Below are 7,706 nucleotides of genomic sequence, written 5' to 3'. Positions count from 1 at the left end.
GGTAATTTGTTACAGCAGCCAGAAAAAAAGTACTATAACTTTACAAGAAGCCTACAGTGTCTGTGACACTCCAGCCTCTATCAAAGTTTGCTACATAGTGGATTCCTCAGGCCTTCCCCATCTGCCTCTTAGGAGCAAGGCTTTGGTCCTTGGCCACTTAGTTAAGCCCACTTATCAGGGTATATATTTAGTGGCTTTCTCAGTCAGTTAAGACACTCCATTAAAATTCTACTGCAGGGAAGACAGTCAATAATATTGTAATAACTATGTATCATTCCAGGATGACTGGAGAGATGCAGCAGGAATGTTCTGGAAAGTATAGGATTGTTTAACTACTATGCTGCACACCTGAAACCAATACAAAGTAATATTGAATGTAAACTGTAATTGAAAAATAAAAGTAAAAAAAAAGTTTTAAAATTCTACTGCAATTATCATGGATATTTTAAAATGTCCTCTCTCGGTCTGGTTTATAAACCAAGGCTCCGCAGGTTTCCTGCCAAATCAGTCTACCAATCAGCAGTTTTGGCCAAAACAAACATTAAGAGTTTGGTAGAGGCAGCCTGGGGTGGCGATGAGGAGACGTCTAAACTTCCCTGTCTGAAATGAGTCACTGCATGGAAGGGACAGCTGCTATCAGAGGGGCCCACAGTGAAGACCAGGATCTGCAAGGATTTGGGATGCTCTCGGTCGAGAGGGCAGGGGTTATGGGCTATGCATTCCACAGCAAGCAGGTGCAGACTGCAGAGGAGGATGCAGAGCAGAGCTGGCTGGCAGGATAGGTTCCAGCCTGCATGGGACACACACTGGGAAAGGCCTAGGGGAAGGGCTGGGACTGGACACGGGCTGGGTACAGGGCAGAGTCAGCTCTCAAGGAGCCCTGGGTTGGGGACAGGAGGATCCTAGGTAAATGAAGCCCCAGATGATTCCCAAATTGTGTTTGATTCTCATTTTCACCTTACTTCTTTAGGCCTGCTCTGTGCACTTTAGCCACAGGCTCTTTCTTCTTACAGCCTGAGAAACATGAAATAGTAAGAAAAATGAATTAATAGACACAAGGCCGGCCTCCGGCAGGGAGGAGTGGAGAAGTATAAGTTTTAGAAGTACCAGACCAGGTCTTTATTGTCAAGCTTGTTTCTTAGGAGCTATTTGAACTCATGAAAATTTCAAAGCTATGTGTGCCTCAGGTTCTTCCTCTGAACTGGACTTGATGTGATCATCTTGCTCCATGGTTCATGTGTACCTTGTGAAGTTGGACTGCTAGAATGTAAATAATTTATATGAGGCACCTGGTCCAGTGACTGGTATGTATTCAATCTTTGATAATTAGCATTATCACTATTCAATTCTGACCTCAAAGATCACCCATTTCACATCTTGGAATTTTTTAATTTATTTTTATCCTGGAGATGTCAGACAATATACAGCCATGTAGGATGTACCACACCAACTCAGTGATAATGCTTCTTACCAAGAGTATTAAGTAACTTGCTAAGGAAAATGTTGGGGATCATTTATAAGCAACTGAGAGAAACTTCTGAATGGATGTATACAAGGATCCTGTAAAAGGAGTCAAGGACTAACTTGCTCACTCTCATCAAACTATCCATTTCTCACTTTCAGTCTGTCATTTTATACTAAAAAAATGCCCTATAAATCGTGATCTCTGTCTTTTTCAGCCTAAGGTAAAGCATGCAAACACAGTGGCTTTTGAACATCACACGTTAATGCATTATAACCCTTATTTCTCAAAGATTCCATGGCAATAATGTATACAAAATATCTACTTTGTAGACTGTGTTCACCTGCACTAGGACAAAGGTAGAGGACACACCCCATTCCTACCTCAGGTGGAAGTTTCTCACTGGTTAATTTATTATCTTAAAGTGACTGTTGGAAGCACCTTCTCACGTTTTGTGTCTCAACTCTGGACACAACTTCTGAGGGTCTGGCCACTGCCACCCCCACCCATAGCCTCCCCATCTGACCCTCCACCCATCTTAATATAAAATTGACTTGCACCAAAAGATGTGCCATTTCCCAAGTTCCCGAACTCGCTTGCTTCAGGACATTTACACATGACTGCTCACATAGAGGTCCTCCATGACTTCTCTCCTTCTTTGTATTTGTCCTTAGGTCTTAGGGTATATCTCACCATCTTTCTGACTTAAGAGTTGCTCCTAGGCTCGACCATTGTATCAGTACAGTGGCTCTTTTTGATCCTAACATCTCCAGAAGTAGCAAGGAGCCTCCCAAAGAGCAGAGGCTCAAAGAATGTTTGAGAAATAAATGAGCAAATGTGCAAGAGATCTAATTTATTATGAAGGAATTAATTCTACATTTTTGAATAATCTAAGCACATCCAAGAATATATCTCTTAATTTCACAGAACAACAAATTAAAAGTGACAAGAGAATTCAAACATTTATCATCTATTACTTTACTTCTGTAACCTTAATCCCAAATATTTTACTACTAAGTTCTTTCACATTTCCAAGGAAATGCCCAAGCAATACACTACTATGATTTTGTTCCAGATAACTAAATAGAGAAAATTTCCCCATTTGTTCTAGAAAATAGAAAATTTTTGCAGTTTTAAAATGTAATTTTATTGGGCTAATTATTAGATGCATGAGCTACTGAGGAAATTCTAAATCATAATATCTTTTCCCAAATAAGAAATGGATTTAATGAACTTAATAATTTTTCATTTTGTTAAATTTATCTTTAATTATAGTCTACATACCAAAATAGTAAAACTCATACTCTTAAACCTCATAAATATCAATACATGTGTGACTTATATATCAGTCATTAACTCAGAATCTGAAGTTAGTTAAACCTTGTATTAAAAGGAGCAACATGTATACAGATATCCAAGTTACTACATAGAACAGAAACACAAACATGTTATAAACTCTTATCTCTAGCCCAACCCCAACCTTCTACTAATGAGAACATTAGCTGTTCTCTTCAAGCACATAGTAAATAATCTTCCTCAGCATTTACTTGGAGCATAAGCTGCTGGTCATGACCTTGGAGCATGCCCTGACTAAGGAAGAAATATGAGCCCTGGCTACAGCTCTGGCTAGGGCTCTCTCTTCCTCATCTGTCCTTCGTAATAGTATGGGAACTCACTGGGGATGGTATCATGAATCTTGGCCCAAAACTCCAGGACTTTCATCTTGCTGGTTTCAGCGTGGGCTCTTGGGCCCCACAGGAACTCACAGTGTGGAGATCACTGCCAAACACCTGGCAGTACTCCAGGTAATTTTCTTTCACCAAATCATCTGCGAAGATCTTTTTGGGTTCCCCAAAGATGAAGTGTTTCTTCCCAACATGCAGCCCCATTAGATTCACTACTTTCCAGACTTCCTCTTCAGGGACACAGTTGCCTTTCATAAAGATCATGCCCAGGGTAGGCATCAGCAAACTGGTCTTAGGCACACCTCTGTGTTCTCTTGAATCACAGCTTAGCTCCAGTTTGTCAATGAGGATATAGGTATTCTTGTTGGAATACACTTCCTTGATGTCAAGGCCAAAGACCAGCTCCAAGCGCTCAAAAGCTCCCCTGAGGATCTCATGGAAGTGATGCCTGTACATTTGAGCTGCATTTCTCAGCATGTCTACCTTGGTAATGGGCTCTTTCCTTTGATACTTATACAGTAGGTAGTGCACCAACACAACCACCTCTTCATCCAGAGGGTTTCTGGGGTGGGGCTCAGTGATATTCTTGGCATGTAAGGCATTTGGCATTTCCTTCACTTGATTGTTGGTACCTTCATTAAATATTGTGTTTGAAATGACCTCAGTGGTTGTGGTGATGGAGCAGACTCCCCGAGGCATTTGAGGATTGCTGGGTGTTTTAGTTGCAGGTGAACTCTTTGGATTATCATTGAAATCAGGAGATTAGGAAAAAGGTCTCTCTTCTTCCTCTGGTACAGTGACCTGGGCACCCACTAGATCCCTGGACTGCTCTCAGGCTTTGTGGCATTTCTCACGGGCACAAAGCTTACTCTTCTGTCCCTGAGGCATGATGACTCTGGTCAGATTTAGCAAGCAGGAGTGTGAGAAAGGTGACCTGGAGGAGAGAGAATAAAATGGTGTGATGCCTTTAGCAAAGAAGTACAAGCTGGGGCCTTATCGAAAGCTATCTGTGCAGGTTGAAAGCTATCTTAGTTTGCTTGAGGACACTGCTCTAGGAGCACACGATGCTCCACTCCTCTCCAAGCTACCTTTCTGCTGAGGAGTCTGTTAGGGTAACTAGAGTTTGCCTTAGGCTGCAGCTTTCCAGCCCTACCTGGCTCTTACTGGAGCTGATACAAGGTCTGACAACTCCAGGCCCTGTGGAGCCTCCTCTATTCTTAAGTAGTAGATGCTTCTTTCTGTTCACATTCAGAACCATTACCTGCACTTCTGGCAGGATTTGAAGTGCTTTCTCTACTGGATTGCTTTGATGCTGACTCCTTATTCCAATACTCTCACCTCCATAACATTATGGGTGAAGAGCTGAGGTGGGAATCTTACCTAAGCACACCACCAGGGGTATACCATGGGATGACAGCAATAGCAGAGCTCTGTAGGACCGTCTGCATCCTGGGATAATCAGGGTTCTCACTCCTCACTCAGAGTCCTCACCTTTTTTTTTTTTTTTTTCACAGCCTTGGGCTGTCCCCTCAGCTGACCATAGACTTAATCTCCTTGGAGCAAGGCACTCATATTCATGAATGTCTGCAGAGGAGTTTGGGAAGGCCTCAGTTTTACATATCTTCCCCATGTGTCCCCTGCCCCCAGGGATAGTATCACAGGTAGGGTTCTGTGAAATACCTTTTGTTCTGTGATGAGACGTTCTCCTAATCCTTAGGTTGCTTTTGTGGCTCCTTCCCTTAACTGCCTGATATCCTTCCTTCTTCAGACTTGAGGATTGTAGCAATCAGACCAAGGATTTCTCCACCTGATACTCTGGAATATGTGAGGGTGGAGGGAGTAAACTCAAGAACAGCAGATCTCCCCAGGACTTCCCACAGAGGAAGTGCCTGACTCTGTGTAACCCTCTCAGTACTCACTTTGACATCTAAAAGAGCCAAAGTCACATCTTTCTAATTGGATCCTCCTCTCCCTGTGACTGCTGAGGACAAAGTGAGGAAATCTTACCCTGAAAGCTCTACTGTGGGGTCACCAAGGCTTATGGCAGGAGGTGTGATCTCTGGGATTCCCTTTGTCCTGAATGAGAAATTTCTTCAGTAGTTTCTCAAGGTTCTGAACTAAACTCAAAGTCACCCTGGGACTCTTCCCTCTGCTAACCTGAATTGTCTGGCTTACACCAAAGCTTTTTTTTTTTTTTTTTTTTTTTTTACTAAGGTAGCATTTATTTTTTATTTTTAAAAATATATTTTATTGATTATGCTATTACAGTTGTCTCATCCCCCCCCCTTCATTCCCCTCCACCCTGCACACCCTCTCCCACCCACATTTCCCCCCTTTAGTTCATGTCCATGTGTCATAAGTTCTTTAGCTTCTACATTTCCCATACTATTTTTACCCTCCCCCTGTCTATTTTCTACCTACCATCTATGCTACTTATTCTCTATACCTTCCCCCCCCTCTCTCCTCCTCCCACTCCCCTGTTGCTAACCCTCCATGTGTTCTCCATTTCTGTGTTTCTGTTCCTGTTCTAGATGTTTGCTTAGTTTGCTTTTATTTTTGTTTTAGGTGTGGTTGTTAATAATTGTAAGTTTGCTGTCATTTTACTGTACATGTTTTTTATCTTCTTTTTCTTAGATAAGTCCCTTTAACATTTTATAAAATAAGAGCTTGGTGATGATGAACTCCTTTAACTTGACCTTATCTGAAAAAGCACTTTATCTGCCCTTCCATGCTAAATGAAAGCTTTGTTGGATAGAGCAATCTTGGATGTAGGTCCTTCCCTTTCCTGACTCAGAATACTTTCCAGCCCCTTGTTGCCTTCAAGGTCTCTTTTGAAAAATCAGCTGACAGTCTGATGGGGACTCCTTTGTAGGTTACTGTCTCCTTATATTTTGCTGCTTCTAGGATTCTCTCCTTCATTTTTATCTTGGCTAATGTAGTTATGATGTGCCTTGGTGTGTTCCTCCTTGTGTCCAACTTCTTTGGGGCTCTCTGAGCTTCCTGGACTTCCTGGAAGTCTATTTCCTTTGCCAGAATGGGGAAGTTCTCCTTTATTATTTGTTCAAATAACTTTTCCACTTGTTGGTCTTCCTCTTCTCCTTCTGGTACCCCTGTAATTTGGATGTTGGAACGTTTAAAGATGTGCTGGAGGTTCCTAAGCCTCTCCTCATTTTTTTTGAATTATTCTTTCTTCATTCTTTTCTGTTTGGTTGTTTCTTTCTTCCTTCTGGTCCACTCCATTGATTTGAGTCCCAGTTTTCTTCCCATCACTATTGATTCCCATGCACTATTGTGCATTTTCCTTCATTTCCCTTAGTGTAGCCTTCACTTGTTCATCTAATTTGTGACCAAATTCAACTAATTCTGTGAGCATCCTGATCATGAGTGGTTTGAACTGTGCGTCTGATAGGCTGGCTATCTCTTCAGTCACTTAGTTGTATTTGCTCTGAAGCTTTGATCTGTTCTTCCATTTGGGCCATTTTTTTTTGTCTTGTCGCACCTGTTATGTACGAGTGGCAGAGCCTTAGGTGTTCAACCGAGCAGGGCAACCCAGTTGCTGGGTTGTGGTGCTGTATGTGGGGGTGGGGTCTGAAAGGGAACAATGGCGCTTGCTCCACTCTGTCAGATTTCAGTCCCTTCTGCCACTTCCCCCAAGCAAACTTGGCCTTTCTGGTACTCATTCCCATTTGGGTGGGCTTGTGTACATTCTAGGACCCTGTGGGTCTCTCCAACAAACTCTCTCATGAGGCTGGGAGTCTCCACTTGTGCCTCAGCCCCCATAGGTGTCTCCAATCGGTGCCTTGAGGCTTTATTTCCCGGTGCTGGGACCTTGGGTTACGTGGTCTGTCTCACTCCCCAGCCTCGCCTAGTTTATCTGTACCTGAATGTGGGGCCACTGGGTCAGCCAGCCACCTCGCTTCACAATCACCACCTCGCTGGGTCTGCCCATTGCCACCCCGTGCCAGGGGTCTGCCAGCTGCCACCTGCCTGCCCAGAGTCCACCCACTTCCATCTTGTGTGCCTGGTGACACCACTTTTTGTGCTGCAACCCCTCTCTGCCTGGCCTCCTGTCTCTGCCCCGCCTACCTGTCTGGATGAATGTGTCTATTTTAACTCCTTGGTCGGACTTCCATACAGTTCAATTTTCTGTCAGTTCTAGTTGTTATTTTGTTTTTAAATTATTGTTATCCTTATTTTGGTTGTGCAAGGAGGCACAGTGTATCTACCTATGCCTCCATCTTGGCCAGAAGTCTCTACACCAAAGCTTTTATGCACACATTTCCTCACACATATCTGCCATCATCAAAGCTGAAATGTGGAGGCATATGGGCCTTATTGATATGTCAAGGGTCTCCCAGGGCTGACATCAAGGGCCAGACTCTGTAGGGGAAGAGGTTTCCCCCAAACCCAAAGAGGGGCATTCACTGACTCCTGGAAGTGCCTGACTTGAGGCAGACACTTTGGTGAAAATCTTCCTCAACTCTGGGAGCTGCCATCCAAGTAAGTCAGGTGTGCTGGTTCAAGCCAACTACCCCTGCCCCCTTCCAGGGTCTCCCAAA

The 7,706-nt window shown here is 43.4% G+C and overlaps 1 pseudogene; it reads right to left on the bottom strand.

Annotated features, from left to right (window-relative positions):
• Positions 1-3,005: 3,005 nt before the first annotated feature.
• LOC114505606 lies at positions 3,006-4,035 on the bottom strand (annotated as a pseudogene).
• Positions 4,036-7,706: the final 3,671 nt, after the last annotated feature.

The sequence above is a fragment of the Phyllostomus discolor genome, chromosome X, assembly GCF_004126475.2.
Source record: "Phyllostomus discolor isolate MPI-MPIP mPhyDis1 chromosome X, mPhyDis1.pri.v3, whole genome shotgun sequence".
Taxonomy (NCBI): domain Eukaryota; kingdom Metazoa; phylum Chordata; class Mammalia; order Chiroptera; family Phyllostomidae; genus Phyllostomus; species Phyllostomus discolor.
This window is presented reverse-complemented; position numbering and strand designations above follow the sequence as displayed.